Source organism: Poecile atricapillus, chromosome 26, assembly GCF_030490865.1.
Source record: "Poecile atricapillus isolate bPoeAtr1 chromosome 26, bPoeAtr1.hap1, whole genome shotgun sequence".
NCBI lineage: Eukaryota > Metazoa > Chordata > Aves > Passeriformes > Paridae > Poecile > Poecile atricapillus.
The window spans coordinates 2,129,034-2,145,684 of record NC_081274.1 but is presented as its reverse complement, the minus strand read 5'-3'; the positions used below and the strand labels follow the sequence as shown (position 1 = coordinate 2,145,684).

The 16,651-nt window shown below is 45.9% G+C and overlaps 1 pseudogene; it reads right to left on the bottom strand.

Annotated features, from left to right (window-relative positions):
- The window catches only part of LOC131588506 (zinc finger protein 850-like), a 398,523-nt pseudogene that overhangs the window by 267,843 nt on the left and 114,029 nt on the right, over window positions 1–16,651 (bottom strand).

Sequence of the window (16,651 nt, the reverse complement as noted above, 5' to 3'; positions counted from 1 at the left end):
GGACTTCTGTAACCTCAAGTTGTTCCTTGATACTGGACACTTTAGCTTTGGCAATCTGAAGCCCTTCAGCAGCAATGTCTCTGCCACCCCCTGGTTTCTGGCTCAGACCCAGCTCGCAGCTTGGACAAGGTCTGGGCTTTGTCCTCTTGAGCTTCGGGAGCCTCCCGGGAAGCACCAGCCCTCCCCAGCCCACCCTTGGTAGGACTTTTTCTTTTCTCTCTGCTGACGATTTTATCCCCAAAACTGCCGTGGGAACGTTGTATCCAAGCACATCCTCCAGCGCTGCACTTTCCTCCTGTGAATTCCCTGTGCAGGGAATGTGTCTGTGCTTTTCCTTGCTCTGTTCACTGACAAACAAACCTGAGCCCGTGGGACTGTCAGAGCTCCTTCATGCAATGAAATCAGGTTGTGTTGATCATGGCATGTTCTGGAGGAGCTTTTCTTGGTGTGTCTTGTGCTGCTGGAAATGACACAAGAGCCAGGAGGGAACAGAAGCTGCTGCTGCCCGTTGGCTCAGGGCCAGGGAACCAAGTTGTGCTCCCGTGCAGTTGGGCCCTGCTGGAAGCAGAGCCGCCTTTCCCTTGAGCAGCTCAAGCTTGTGACAGCTCCAAACAGGAAACCTCAGCAGAAAACTCTTCCTCCAAACTCAGCTGCTTTCCCTCCTGCAGCTGTTTGGGAAAGAGCCTCAAAGCACAGACTCTGCTGGGAGCCATTGGTGCATTTCCTCCCTCCCGGCAGCAGCAGCAGCTCCTGAGCCCTTCACGGGCTCCTGTCCCTTCACAAACCCTTCAGCTCCCTTTGAACTCTCAGCAGTCACTAACATATGCATTTCTTTCATATTTAAACTGCATTTAAACTTCTCTTTTTCTCTCCTCTCTATCTTTTTAATCTCCTCTTTATCTCCTTTAATCCCATCAGCACCAGTAGGATGGGGATGGAGTCTTGGGGTGGGTGTGGGATGAACTGAGGATCCAGCAGAGAAGGGCAAGGCAGAGGGGAGAGGACTCAGCCAACCCTTCTCCTGCTCTCTCCTCCCCCAGGGTGCAGCTAAAGCAAGTCAGACTGGAAAGGATCCCACAAATGCTGTGTTCTCCTCCCTCTGAGCTTGGCTGGGGATCCTCAGCTTCAGCCTGGTGCAGTGATGGCTTAGATTGGATAATTTGAGTTTTTTGGCTAATGCACTACATAATGTGGTGGGTTTAGCGCTGGCTGAAATCTCCAGGGCACTTACTCATTTCTGGCTGTGAGATATGGATTAGGAGAAGGGCAAAACAGGCTTAAAACTTAGAAGGAATAAAGGAAATTTATTAACAGGACTACAAGAACTAGAATCTGGAATAAAACTTTCAGAATGCCTTTTCTCTCCTGAATAACTTTTTTTTTTGTTAAACTGACAATGTCGAGATAAAACTTGGGATGCTAAAACAGTATTCATTACGCAATAGTTTTTTATTAGTTTTAGTAGGGAGAGGAGTTTTTTCTTGTTGAATCATGGAGACGTTTTTACAAGAAACAGGTTTTTTGTGGGTTTTTATTTTTACAAATAGCAGTCGTCTGGTAAGAAATTTTTCTATTGTGACATTTTTCTCATTTTTACAGCGCTCCTAGAGGTGTGTCTATGGGTTATGAATTCATGGGGTGTTATTTTAAGGATGAGTTGTTTGAAGGCAAATGTTTTCTTCTTTTGTTTTTGTGATCATCTTTGGAAACAGAAGTTTTCTTTTTTGTCTCCCTGGGGGCAAAGGGCATTTAATTGTTTATATTTTTTTTTCTGTTCATACTTTTTATGGGATTACAGTTACTTTAACATTTGTTTGGTTTCATTAATGGATGCTTTTGTTTAGATTTACAGTTTGAATATTGTATTTTTTTTTTTCATGAATTAAAGGAGATATTTTACTCCATCATTGTTTATTTCTATGGTTTTACTAAAAGAATATTTTAGTTTTAACTGGCATTTTATAATTTCTTTTCTATCTGAGATCTAACTCTTGTTTTTACTGACTTTGATGTTTTTATGTTGTTTTTTTGCATGTTGTTACTCTGTCCTTTTCTGTCCCTGGAGAGATGAACAAGGTTTGTAGGTCTCCTCTCTGTATTGAAAGGGTTAATATCTTGCCCAGGCTCATAATCTTCCTAGTGTTCCAAATAAATAGGTACTGTGAGGGATACATATCACAGGTGAGCACCCACTGCACAATCTGCTTTGGATTAAATCCTGTTATAAATGCAAAGGCAAATTCGTGATACGAATTAAAAAAGAGAAATTTATTAACAAACAACAAAGAGAGAAACAACGATAAAAACCCACAATAAAAAGATCAGTGCAGCGCTGGGTGGACAGGGTCTACACCAGAGGTATAGGTTTCCCAGATCCACCCTTGAGGGTTCCCAAGCCTCGGTTTTTATAGGGATTTTATGTCCTTAGGCGAAATTTCCAAGCAGGTTCCATTCACCAAGTGTCCTTGATTTTCCAGTGAATGGATTTCCTGACATGGAATAATGAAGTTAACTGGTGTCCGGACAGAATCTCCTCATATGTAAAGGAGATTCTGTATGTATTTCAACTTGTGTCATCATGGCAGAGTGGTGGAATCCGGGCTGGTGCCGATGGGTATCTCGGCCGTGCTTTCCCCTTTGTCCTTCTTGATTACTTTTCCAACACCGGGATGTTCAGGTCTGGCAAGGCCTATCTTTTTGGAGCTTGTCTTTCTTTGTCGATCAGATTGTTCCCCACAGAAATCTGTAGGGCGTTGTTCAGGTCTGGAGGCAGATAATTTCCCCGAGCCAGCTCCATTGTTGCTCTGATGATCCTTGTCCTGTCTATTTGTCCGAGTTGATGGGCCTGCCTGAGTTCGTTATCTGGGTGTTGGTAGTAATCAGTGGTTTTCCGGAGGGAATCCCGACCAGACCCGAGGAGAGGTTTTTACATTTCATACTTTTTTATCATTGCAAACACATTTGTCTTATTTATAACCTTCAAATTTTTAATACCTACAATAATTTATTACAGTCCCCCACCTAATAATTTATCACATTAAAAATTCGTTATTTTAAAATCAATTATTCTTTGGAAGAGGAATATTTGCATTCCTCTTACCCTTTTTCACCTTTTTCTTTATCTGTCACTGAATCATCAATTTCTGTTGACAACATGTGTTTGCTTTCAAATTCCTCTAAGGCTTTTAATGCATTTTCACTTTCTTTCTCTTCCTCTAATATCATTAATTTAGAGAGAAGGGCTGTTTTATCTTGTGCCTTTTCTGGATCTATTGGGAGGGTGGCAATTTGCATTCCTTGGACCACAGAGTGTATTAATCTAATCAGGCAAGGAATCAGACAGGGTAGAAAGATGACCCCGGCAACTGAACATCCTATAAAGAATACTAGCTTTTTCCACCAAGCCCCCTGCCCAAAAATTTGGTCCCACCAGGAGGCTTGTATGATGGAATTCCATTTCTGGACTGGCACATGTGCTACCTTCTTTATCTCTGCGGCTAGTCCCTTTATAGTCTCCCCTGATGTGGGTAGACAGGGAACCCCGGTCGGAAGATCTCGCGTTGTACGCAAAGATAGGGTCCCTCCTTCTACAATGTTCTATAACCCATAATACTACGGTGATTACATCATCTTATCTCGGTGATATAAAACCTAGCTCACCGGAAATAAAGGCTTTTCACCGTCCACCACATTGGTGTTTGCACGTGATTTGCCCGACAGGCCTGTAAGTTCAGCCGTCGTGTCACCCACGAACCGGGTCGCTACGCCTCACCCCGAGGCGACAAGTGGTGCCGAAACCCGGGACCGCTCCCCGATACACGCGGGTTCGAGCGGCCGGAGTTCGGGAGTCTCGCCGGACGCTGAGTGACGGCTGGAGCGGCAGGACCGACTCCAGCGGGGAGGACGCTCCCGTACCGCCGAGATGCAGTCGATCGGCAAGGTAGTTATGCAGCTGCACAAGCAGTGAGATATAGACTGCAAATCAGGGGACTTTGAACGCGCGATTACTAGATTGCTAGAATTATGTATCATTGATGATCCGGTAGATATATTACACCCAGATTGCTGGGTCAGGAGTACCGAGGCGCTCACGAATGACGTGTTGCGCTTTAAGTCCAGCAAGTGCCTTAAAAGCTGGGCGAGAGTTATGGAAGCGCTGAGAAAAGCGCTTCACGAGCAGAAAGTTTGGAAGGCAGCTCAAAGCTTTTTAAGGGTTACACCACGGGTGGGGGTAGGAGCTGCCACTCAGACCACGTGTATTGATTGCCCCACCGATTCTAACGAGCCATCTAATGATGACGGGCGACCCGAGTCGCCATCCCGCCTGCCCGACTCTAACGCGGGTTTGGCCGCGGAACACACTTTGCCGCCGGGGCGTACCGATGCCGCGGAGCCGCGGGGCGCGCCCGACACCGCGGGCCCTGGAGATGTTGGGGAAAGGCCCCCACCGTACGCGCCGCGAAATGGCGCCGGGGACACGAGCAAGGGGCGGAGCGATGGGTGTCTAGCGTGCGCGGACATTCGCGATCGGGAGTCTAAGGGGAGGCGGGCGGACAGCGCCGAGAGTGAATGGGAGGAGAGCTCACGGTCCAGTCGGAGAGCGTGCTGTAGGTTGTCTCCTTGTAAGGAGAAGAACCTGCTGGAAAGAAGGCGGGGAAAGGGAGGAGAAAAACCAGTCCCTGGGAAAGGGAGAGGGCGGAGTCCCACCAAAAAGCACCGCAGCCCGGAAGCCCACTACCATTCGGCTTCCTCCTCCGACTCGGAGAGGGACTGGGGCCGCAGGCGGCACGCGCGGGTGGCAGAGCGGCGTGCATTTAGACATGCATCCGGCTCGAGCTCTGACTCGGACTCAAACTGTGAGAGCATGCAAATAAATTTCGTTAAGCCCGAAAGACCGGTGGCTTCATTCCCACAAAAATCCATGCCACTCACGGACTGGAAGGAGATCCAAATGGCATGTGCTGAATGGGCTTCTCCCACAGTGTTAGCTTTTCCTGTCCGAGAAGTGAATGGTCAAAGGACCTATTCCCCTGTTAACCCCAAGGATGTACAAGCAATTGTCAAAGCAATTTCTGAGAGAGGGATAAATTCTGCCATGGTTTCTACCTTGATTGATGGGCTCTTTGGTAACGACGACATGTTGCCCTTTGATATCAAACAGACTTGCAGGATGATTTTTGATGGTGCTGGAATGATTGTATTTAGGCAAGAATGGGAGGACAATTGCGCAAGAGAGCTAGCAAGAATAGCAGGGGACAACCATCCACTACAGGGGTCCAGCTTACAACGGCTGACAGGCAGGGATCCAACAATGGTCACTCCACAAGCTCAAGCACAGAACTTGAGAGCCCCAGAGGTCGCAGCCACAACTCGTGCGGCCCGAGAAGCCATTCGCACAGCCTGCAGGGTAGTTGCCAAACCTGCCTCATGGTCAACAATGAGGCAGAAACAGAGTGAAAGTTTTACTCAGTTTGTAGACAGGCTTCAAGCTGCTGTAGATGCTTCCAACCTGCCAGCAGAGGCCAAAGGCCCAGTCGTCGCCGACTGTCTGCGCCAGCAATGTAATCTAACAACTAAAGAAATTTTACGCTCACTGCCACCTGACTCGAGTATAGCGGCGATGATCAAACATGGGGCTAGGGAGGAATACCTAAGTTCAGTCCACGCTGCAGTCGCAGAGGTCATGGCTGTTCAGAGCCAGCACAGCCGCAGTGGAGAAAGATAACATCATTAAGTGGTGTCCATTGAAATCATTAAAGTCTGTGTTGTATAGCTTAACTAATGAAACCTCAGAGTTTCTTTTGGCAGGTTTACCACTATAGTCCTCCACATCGACCTCGCTTCTCGTTCTCAACATGAACATCGGCAGTTTCACAACGTCTGTGCCTTTGTGCTTTCCTGTTTCTAAGCCTGCCTCGCAGTGGACAGGGAGAACCGGATGTGCCCAACTTAGAGCGATCCCTCAACTCCCTTGCAGAGGTTGTGCTGCAAAACAGACGAGGACTGGACATTTTACTCATGCATCAAGGAGGTTTGTGTGCTGCCTTGGATGAGAAGTGTTGTTTCTATGCCAATTACTCAGGGCCAATCAAGCAGTCCATGGCAGAGCTACAACAGAGACTCGAACAATGTAGCCGGCAACGTTCCCAACAAAACTGGTTTAATTCAATGTTCAGCCAATCCCCTTGGATTATCACCCTTATTTCTACGTTAGCAGGACCAGTTATCGTTGTTGTGTTCGTACTTATTTTCGGTCCTTGTCTTCTTAATAAGTTAGCCCAGTTCATAAAAACCCGTTTAGATAAGATAGACATTTTATATTTAGAGCAGAGACAGTTAACCTAAGTTTGCATGACAGTTCATACTAACACACCGCGGTTTTGTTTCGCGTTTGTTACTAACAAGTTCACGGTTTATTGTTAATTATGTAAGTCATTTGTTATAAAGTTCTGTTCATGGAGAGGGGGGGAGATGATGTGGGTAGACAGGGAACCCCGGTCGGAAGATCTCGCGTTGTACGCAAAGATAGGGTCCCTCCTTCTACAATGTTCTATAACCCATAATACTACGGTGATTACATCATTTTATCTCGGTGATATAAAACCTAGCTCACCGGAAATAAAGGCTTTTCACCGTCCACCACATTGGTGTTCGCACGTGATTTGCCCGACAGGCCTGTAAGTTTAGCCGTCGTGTCACCCACGAACCGGGTCGCTACGCCTCACCCTGAGGCGACACTCCCCGTAATCATCTATCTCCATGCAACACTCAGATTCGTTATATCTTCCGCACACTCCTCCCTCCTCGGCTAGCAAGTAGTCGAGAGCTAATCTGTTTTGGTAAACAAAAGCTCTCATCTGGGAATGCTGCTTTGCTAGGAGTTCCAGGGCTTCTGAAGTGTGGTTTGAGACGACTTCCACTACCGCCTGCAGTCTGATGAGCCGATTAAGGAGGTAAATGGGGGTTCTATAACCCCAACTGCCATCATTTGCCCAAGTGGCTGGACCATAATATTGTATGATCCTTTCGGCAGGCCATTCCTCCTCTGTCCAATTTTGGCTCCCTCCTGCCATTGGTAGTACCTTTTTTAGATCCCTCTTTTGTCGAGCTAGAGTTTCAAAGAGGGGAGCACCTAAAGACTTACTTTCATCTTAAGGTAATGTAAAGAAAAACGGCCGAATTAATCCGAGTGTGCATGACCCTTTCCATTTCCGTGGTAATTCACTGTATGCTTTCTTTCCGCATACCCAGTAAATTCCATCGGGTGCTTCCCAACCTTTAATAGTTTTTTGCCGGATCCTCCCAATAGTCCCTCAGGCCTATGAATGAATGGAAGGGATTGGCCCCCGGTTTTTTGTTCCAACAAAGCCCAATAGTTTCTATCCACTCGCAGTTATTTTCCCGATAGGGAATCCAATACCCCTCGGGTGGTTCCGGTTGCCAGATTTTTGTTTTCTTATCTGAGTTTACCGTGAGGGTATTTATACACGGAGTGTACCCTACTAGATCAGTAAACTCCTTTCCCTCCCGGCTGATGCAGAAAGTTACAATTATTCTCTTGTCGATTACCCATCCCTCTGGTCTCCGGGTTGTTTCTGAAAATTTTAATCCTGTCCATTTTAGCAATTGTTCCGGGGTCAATCCCTCTCCTTTCCATGGCCACCTTTCCGCTGATTTCAAGCCACCGCATATCCAGCAGTTGGATAAACCCAATTCAGTGGCTATCTCTTGCATTAAATCTATAAATAGATTTTGATTTGGGCTAGGTAATTTCCAGTTGTCATATTGTTTTTCCAATAGTTCATATTGTTTACTGAGAGAGTTTAACCTCTCTTGCTCCAATCTTTTCTTTTTATTTTCCATTTCCTGCCGTTTCATTTCTATGGTTAGTTGTTTTATTTTACTCTCTGGGTCTAACCCTTCCTCATCCTTAGAGAAACAGAACACTGGGTCAAATTGAAGACACACTCTTTCGTCATCTGATTTCAATAGATCCAAAACTATTGGTTCATTATTGAATGTCAGTTTCGTTTCGTGTTTCAAATTTTTCCCTTCCCAATACATTTTCCCACCCATCATACACGGTTTTAAGTTTGCCTTATTGTAGCATACCGGGTTGACACTGTGATAAGCCAAAAATGTTGATTGTTTCATTCCCCCAATCCAGACAGTTTTATTACACTGTCCACAGACCGAGATTGGGGGAATTCCCCTTATTTCTCTTTTATTCCGGAAGTGGGTCATTGTAACCCGTAATTCTTCCGAGGTCCGAATGGGTTTTTCCTTAATACTCGCCCCTGAGCTTGAGCACCAGATTTTTTCTTTTAATCTACATAATTTGAACCGAGTATCGTTTAACCAACATACCCCTGTGTGTAATTCTGGAGGACACATGGTCAAATGCTCAATTTCTGCGGCAGTCTGACACTGCTCACACTTCCCCAGGGGACCCTCCCCTGGGGGCGCCTCGGGCTCCATTCCCTTGATCGAGCACATGACTAGGTTCAGGAACATCAGGATTCCCCACAATTGCATCCCTCTGCCATTCCCTTCGCCCGTATAAAAGTATACGGCGGGGGTAACCATCTTCTCGGCAGCAAGGACTGTCTTCAGGGGCCCTTGAAGTCCTGATGGCAAACCTTCGTTTAAAGGTTGCCCACCGAGACGCTTTGACCGGGTCGAACCTGCATGGTACTTTTACGGTTCTACGACACTCAATTTCCAAGGGTTCTGCTTTGCAATCAAGCTGACCCCCTAATCCTTTTTGAAAAAAAAGGAACCACTCCGGAGAGTCAAGTTCCAAAAGGCCCGCCCGGGTTGCAAGTATCAGGAATCTGTTGGTCTGGTCTAATTCTCTTTCGTAGCACCTAGTGCACAATCCCTTTGGTTTATACCCCCTTATACAATGAGCCACCCAGATCTGCTTACAATAAGCACACTTAAAATGCACAAACGGAAAACAGTAACAATCATGGATATTGCAACTTATCCTTTCGTCACTGTTCATTTGTGTTGTCTCCGGAGCTTGATTTTCAACTCTCCTGGCGGGGTGGTGACTTTCCACTCAGTGTCGTTGCAATCCGGAACTTTTTTTGCCCGAGAAGAGTGAGTCCAACCTTTCTCGGCCGTTCGCACAGCGGTGTCTGTTGTCAGAAGGACGAGGAACGGGCCTTCCCAGTGAGGGCTGAGGGGGAGTTCCCTCCACACTTTGATTAATACTTTGTCGCCTGGTTGAATTTTGTGGATGGGAAATCCCAATGACGTGCTTTGGGGGATCAATCCTCTTCTCCTGAGCTCCTGTAAATTTTTATTTACAGAAATAAGATACGGTTGTAATTGCACATCCTCTATTTGAGGATGTGACACAGGCATCCCATGCTTATATGGCATTCCATATAGCATTTCAAAGGGGGACAAGCCGGTTTCCGAATGAGGCATGGTCCTGATGTTTAACAGTGCCAAAGGAAGACATCGGACCCAAGTCATTTTTGTCTCTATTATTAATTTGGACAATTGTGATTTTAATGTTTGATTCATCCTTTCTACCTGCTCCGAACTCTGAGGATGCCAAGGAGTGTGATATTGCCATCTGATTCCCAATGCCTCTGACAATTGTTTAATGATTTTTGAGGTGAAGTGAGTGCCTTGGTCTGAATCGATATGGTCTACTATCCCATATCTAGGAATTATTTCTTCTAGTAGAATTTTAGACACCGTTTGGGCTGTAGCCTTTGCTCTCGGAAATGCCTCTACCCAATGTGTCAGTTTATCTACTATAACCAGTAAATATTTATTTCTCCCAATTTTTGGTAATTCAGTGAAATCCACTTGGATTCTTTCAAATGGCCTGTATGAAAGTGGCCGACCACCCCAATTTGTTTGTTTTGAATTTGATCGATTAACTTTCTGGCATATCACACACCCCTGCACCTCTTGTTTGGCAAGTTCAAAGATCCCTTTGCATCCGAAAAATTTTAAAAATTGCTCAGCCAATGCTCTGGTTCCCCAATGAGTTTGTTCATGCAGTCTCCGGAGTATTCCTTTTGCTAGACTTTTTGGAACTAGCTCCCTCCCGTCTGGCAACCACCATTTATTTTCTTTGAAATATCCACCTACCTTTCTGAAATCTTCCAGCTCCTTCTCCGAAGGAAGCACGGATACTTCTGGTGGTTCCTTGGGACTAATCTCAGGAATACTTACTGCCAGTAAAGCAGCTCGTTTCGCCTCTTTGTCTGCTAAATTGTTCCCCCTTGTGTGAAACTGCCACCCAGTTTGGTGTCCTTTTACATGGACAACCGATATCTCTTGTGGCCCTCTGACTGCTTCTAAGATTTGTCTAATGATTTCCCCATGTATTAATCCTTTTCCTTTTGTATTGATCAAACCCCTTTCTTCCCATATTTTTCCGAAAGTGTGCACTACCCCAAATGCATACTTTGAATCCGTGAAAATGGTTCCCCTTTTTCCCTTCAGGCCCTTGAGGGCTCTTAAGAGTGCAAATAGTTCACAGGCTTGAGCTGACCAGCTTGCCTGCAGGGGACCCGATTCTATGATTTGTCCGGTCATACCATTTATGATGGCATAACCTGATTTTCTTTTTCCTTCTACCATTTTTGATGAACCATCAATGAACCATTTTTCCCCACCCTCTAACTCTTGATCCTCCAGGTCCGGTCTTACCTTAGTTTGCAATTCTACTGCTTCAATGCAATTATGGAATAGCTCGCCTGTTGGTTCCCCAAACAAGAACTGCGCCGGGTTCTGGGCAGTCGTCGTTCTTAACTCGAGTCCTGGCGAACTGATTAGCATGGCTTCGTATTTCAGAAGTCTTGAATCAGTTAGCCATTTCTCGGCCTTTTGTTGTAAGATATTTCTTACATCATGTGGGGTGTAGACTGTTAAAGAGGCTCCAAAAGTTATCTTTTTTGCTTCCCCAACCAACAGAGCTACTGCAACAATTGCCTGTAAGCAAGTAGGCCAACCTCGACTGACTGGATCTAGGATTTTTGATAAAAATCCTATGGGCTTTTTCTTTTCTGCCCATTCCTGGGTCAGAACTCCTTGGGCTGTTTGTCCGCTTACATCGACAAACAGCTGGAATTCCTTGTTAGTGTCTGGCAAGGTTAGAACTGGGGCAGTTATGAGTGCATTTTTAAGTTCCTGGAACTTTCTTTCATCCTGAGTTGTCCACTTTAACCTGTCTGTATTTAATCTTTCGTATAGGAATTTTACTTTTTCGCTGAATCCTTCAATCCATTGCCTGCAATATCCCAGAAGCCCTAAAAACTGTCTGATTTGTCTTTTTGTTTTTGGGGCAGGAAGTATGAGAATTCCTGCCACCCTGTCAGGGTCCAATTTCTTCTTTCCCTGAGAAATCCAATGTCCAAGGTATTTTACTTCGGGCTCTGTGAACTGCAGCTTAGACTTTGATACTTTCAAACCTTTCTGTCCCAGAAAATTCAACAAGGAAATTGTACTCTTTTTCACCTGTTCTTCTGTTGTCCCGGCAATTAATAAATCGTCTACGTATTGTAATAGCTTTGTCCCTTCCTCCGGAATGAATTCAGTAAGTAATTGTTCCAATGCCTGTCCAAATAAGTTTGGTGATTCTACGAATCCCTGGGGGAGGACCGTCCACCTTAACTGTTGATTTCTGTTCGTGTCAGGATCCTCCCACTGAAAAGCAAAGAAATTCCTGCTCCCCTCATCCAAAGGACAAGTCCAGAATGCATCTTTTAGATCAATTACACTATACCATACATCCTCAGGTGAGAGTCTGTTAAGTAAAGTGTAAGGGTTTGCCACGACCGGGAACCTGGTTCGGGTCCTAGCATTTACTGCTCTCAGATCCTGAACCAGTCTGAAACTCCCATCTGCTTTCTTTACTGCAAGGATGGGGGTGTTATGTTGGGACATGCAAGGTTCAAGGGTACCTCCTTTGAGAAGATCATTGATTACCAATTTCAGACCCCTTCTCCCTTCTATCGGGATGGGATACTGTTTGATCCTAATTGGATCTTCCGGGTTTTCTATTTCAATTTCGATGGGGGTAATATTTAATTTCCCCACTTCTCCCTTTGAATGCCACACTCGCGGATCAATTTCCTTTTCATCCTTTGGAGTCAAATGGAATATCTTTATTACTAATTCAGAATTTTTCACGACAATGTCTATGCCCAATGCCACAATCATGTCTCTTCCTAATAAATTATAATCTGCTTCCTCCACTAACAACAAATTCCCTAAACAAACTTTATTCTGAGATTCAATTTCCACATCTTTTATTACAGAGACCTTGAAAGGATCTCCCTTAGCACCAATCACAACCACCTTTTCTTTGCTTGCCATACATCCCATGGGTAATTTCTGTAGGGTGCTTCTTTCAGCTCCCGTGTCAACCAGGAATTCTATTTCCTGGCGATGGGGACCCACTTTTAATTTTATCAAGGGCTCCTTAGCTGTTAATTTCCCCATCTGAAAGAGCCCAAGACTTCCCTAATCTTCCTGAAACACCTTTTCATCTTTTTGCTTCTGTCGGCAATCCCGTTGGATGTGCCCCACCTTTTTACAGTAAAAACATTCTGGCAGATTCTTTCGAGGAGCGGGACTGTCCTTCTGGGACCCCTGTTGCTTGTTCGGTATTGTTTTACCTTGTTTTTGTTCTTGTTTTTGTACTTCTTTTACTGCGGCCACTAGTATTTTGGCCTGAAGCTTTTGTTTTTCATCTTCTCTTCGCATATATACCTTTTGAGCTTCTCTTAGAAGCTCTTGTAAACTTTTCTCTTGCCACCCATCAATCTTTTCTAGTTTCTTTCTGATATCCTCCCAAGATTTTGCCACAAATTGTGTTTTGAGCAAAACTTCTCCCACTGGAGAGTTAAGATCAGTCCCAGAGTATATCTGCAGACTTCGCCTTAACCTCTCTAACCACTCAGTGGGTGATTCCTCTTTTCCTTGGCATTCCCCAAATGCTTTGCTAATATTTTGCCCCCGGGGAACTGCCTCCCTTATTCCTTGTACAATCATATTCCTTAGATCCACCATGTTTCTTCTACCTTCTTCCGTCTGAGCGTTCCAGCTCGGGTTTACACCAGGCCATTTTTGACTGCCTGGCATTCCCTGTGGGTTACGCCGTTCCCAATCCCTGATACCTGCTTGCTTAATCATCTCTCTCTCCTCCTGACTGAACAGCGATCTCAGGATAGCCATGAGATCCTCATATGTATAAATACTACTTCCTAAAAATTCATCCAATCTCTCAGCCACCCCGAACGGGTCATCCAACAATCGTCCCATCTCCTTCGTGAACGCCCGCACATCCCCTGAGTTAAGGGGTACGTTTACGAACCCAATAACTCCTGGGGCAGTTGGCACTTCCCTGAGGGGAAACATTCGATGCCCAGTCTCGTTTTCTCCCCATTCCTCATTCGTCAATCTTGCCTTATAGCGAGTTCGACTCGAGGGAGGGGAACTGGGATTCTTAGAAATTGAATCTTTTATTTGCGGATATTCCGCGGTAACTAAATTACCAAATGATGCCTCCTTAGTTTTGTTCGAGGGTCCCGGCAGTGGTGGCCGGACTGGCAACGGGGGATGAGGCATTCCCCAGCCTTGCATCCCCCTGGCCCTTAAAGAGGCCGTGACAGCCGGGGCTTCAGCCGGTGGAGACACAGGGGGGGCTGCCGGAACTTCTGCCGGCGCCGATTCCCTTGTTCGCGATGGGTGTGCTTCGGCTGGTTGCCCTGGGGAACCTGCGGGTGCTGACGGCACCACCTGATCTGCTGCAGGAGGTCCTGCCGGCCCGTGGTATGGTGGGGGTAAGTGATCCAGGGGTTCCCAGCTTTCTGCTTTTGTCTCACTTTTCTGTTTTACCGGGAACAACCCGACTCTGGTAGTTAACCAGAGCCTGGCGTATTCTTTCTCCTCAGGGTCTGAGGAAACTTTACGCTCCACATGGGCGATTAATTCACCACATGTCCATCTTTCAAATGTCCCTAGTACTGGCCAAATGAGATGGTCTCTCAGTTCCTGACCTCCCCAAACTTCGGCACAGTAATAAATCATTTTAGCTTTGGATTTTCCTTTCCTTTCGGGACAATTTTCCCAATTCCTCAACATCCATCCCAGAGGACTTTCTGGTGGGATGTCTAACAATCCCTTCGTTTTCTCGGAAGGGTTTTTCTCATCAACTGTCTTTTGCACTTTACTCTTTCTCTGTCCCATGGTGAAGAGAGAGTCTTACCTGTTTTTCTGCGTTGTGTTCGTCCGACTATATTTGGAGAGTCAAAAGTCGGCTAATACTCACCTTCGCGGTTTGCTGTACCGGGGTTTTTCTTAGCGCTTCGACCTCTCCCTTTGAACCCTTCCCAGGTTCTTTTGGTTGAAAGGGTTTACTTATTCCCGATCTCGCTGGGACGTCCTCTTCCCCTTTCAACCCCTTTGCAATCGGTCCTCCGGGACTCCCTTTAGTCCCAGGCTTGACAAACGTGGAAAGAGAGTCTCACACGGAATTGCTTCCTTCGTGGCCGGCCAATTCCCTCGCGGGAGGATGGAAACGCGGCCTTGAAGTCCACACTCGCTCCGTGATCAGATCACGTCTCACACACACTTGCCCAATCGCCCACTCAACCTCACAATACTTACAGCAATTTTCTTGCAAGGATGTCTTCGTGCACTTCAGACTTTTTACAAGCTACCAAGCCGCGGCTTTTCTCAAAGGCCCCTCACCTTCCCGAGCTCTCAGTATCCGTTTCTCTTTTATTGTGGTTTTTATCTTTTTGCCTAAATTTGGTTCGGATGTCGGAGTGAACTGCGGAGGCTCTCGGCTTCCCAGGCCGCCGAAATCGGCGGGGGTACCCCCCTGGACAGCGAGATTCTCCCACAGTTTTTCCCGATCCGAGTCACGGCACCAATCTGTTATAAATGCAAAGGCAAAATTGGGATAAAATCAAACAGAGAAATTTATTAATAAACAACAAAGAAAAACAGAGAGAAAAACAGAGAGAAAAACCACAATAAAAATGGTCAGCGCAGCGCTGGGTGGACAGGGTCTACACCCGAGGTGTAGGGTTCCCAAATCCACGTCTGAGCGCTCTCAGGCTTGGGGTTTTATAGGATTTTTAAGTCCTCAGGCTAAAATTCCAAGCAGGCTCCATTCACCAAGTGTTTCTGATTGTTTGGTGAATAGATTTCCTGGCTTGGAAGAATAGATCTAACTTGTGTCCAGACAGAGTCTCCTCATATGCAAAGAGACTCTGTATGTATTTTAATTCTGAGTTATCAAGGATGAAGTGATGTGATCCGGGGTTGGTGCCGATGGAAATCTCGGCGGAGTCTTCCCCTTTGTTTCCAATGATTGCTTTTTCAACACCGGGATGTTCAGGTCTGGCAAGGCCTATCTTTTGGAGCTTGTCTTTCTTTCGTCGATCAGATTGTTCCCTACAGGAATCTGCAGGGCGTTGCTCGGGTCCGGAGGCAGGTAATTTCCCCGAGCCAGCTCCATTGTCGTCTTGATGATCCGTGTCCTGTCTGTTTGTCCGAGTTGATGGGCCTGCCTGAGTTCGTTATCTGGGTGTTGGTGGCCATCAGTAGTTTTCCGGAGAGAATCCCGTTCCCCCCCCCAAGGAGAGGCTTTTTACATTCCATATTTTTATGTCATGGCAAACACATTTGTCTTAGTTATAACCTTCGAATTTTTAATACAAACAATAATTTATTACAATGGGGTTCTGGGAGTCCTGGTGGACACTGGGAGGGAGTTTGGGGGTGCTGAGTGTCACTGGGAGGGATTTGAGTAAGACTGGGGGGGCTGGAAGGAGATTGGGGATTGGAAAGCAGGGATTGGGATGTGGTTCATTGTGCTGGGAAGAGACTGGGAGGAGTCTTGATGACTCCTGGTGGGCCTGGAAGGGACTGGGAGAGGGTGTGGGGGTCCTGGGGCAGTGGGGAGAAATTGGGAGGGGGCTGTGGGATCCTGAGAGGAACAGGAGGGCTCTGAAGGGTCCTGGGAGGCTGGGAAGAGACTGGCAGTGATTTACCAAAATAGCAATATTGATCCAGTATCAACATCAATCTGTTAATGGACAAAAAACCTCTCCAACAGTTTAAAGTTACAAAGTGGATGTTTAATCACAGCACTGGGCGAGTGCAGGAGTCATCCCCTTAATACGCACTGCAAGCTGACAAAAGATTCCAGTGTCTATTTATTTACAAAAGTCTTAAATATCCAAAATACTAATACATATTAATACTAATACATATTCATAATGCTAACACCTCCCATGCTCCACTTTGGATTAAAATTCATGGTAATGAGTTTAAAAACTCATTATGCCTGAGTGGTGGGCTCCCTAATTTGAGGAGGGGGTCGTTTTGGTGAGGAGGGGTCATCAAGAGATGAAGGAAAACTGCTCTTCCTCACTCCCACCTTTCCACCTTTACAATGGTTGACATTACAAATGACATTTGGTACAACTCCAGTTTCCTCCCTTGTGACTTTGAAATGGGTTTCCAGATGTAAGGTCTGTGATCTTCCTGAACCTGTTTATCAGTTTCTCTTTTCTCATTATAAGCACAGCTGAACAAACATACAATGAAAAGGAATTTTTTACCTAAGTCCAAGATTCATTATCTCAAATCCTGCTTCTCACTT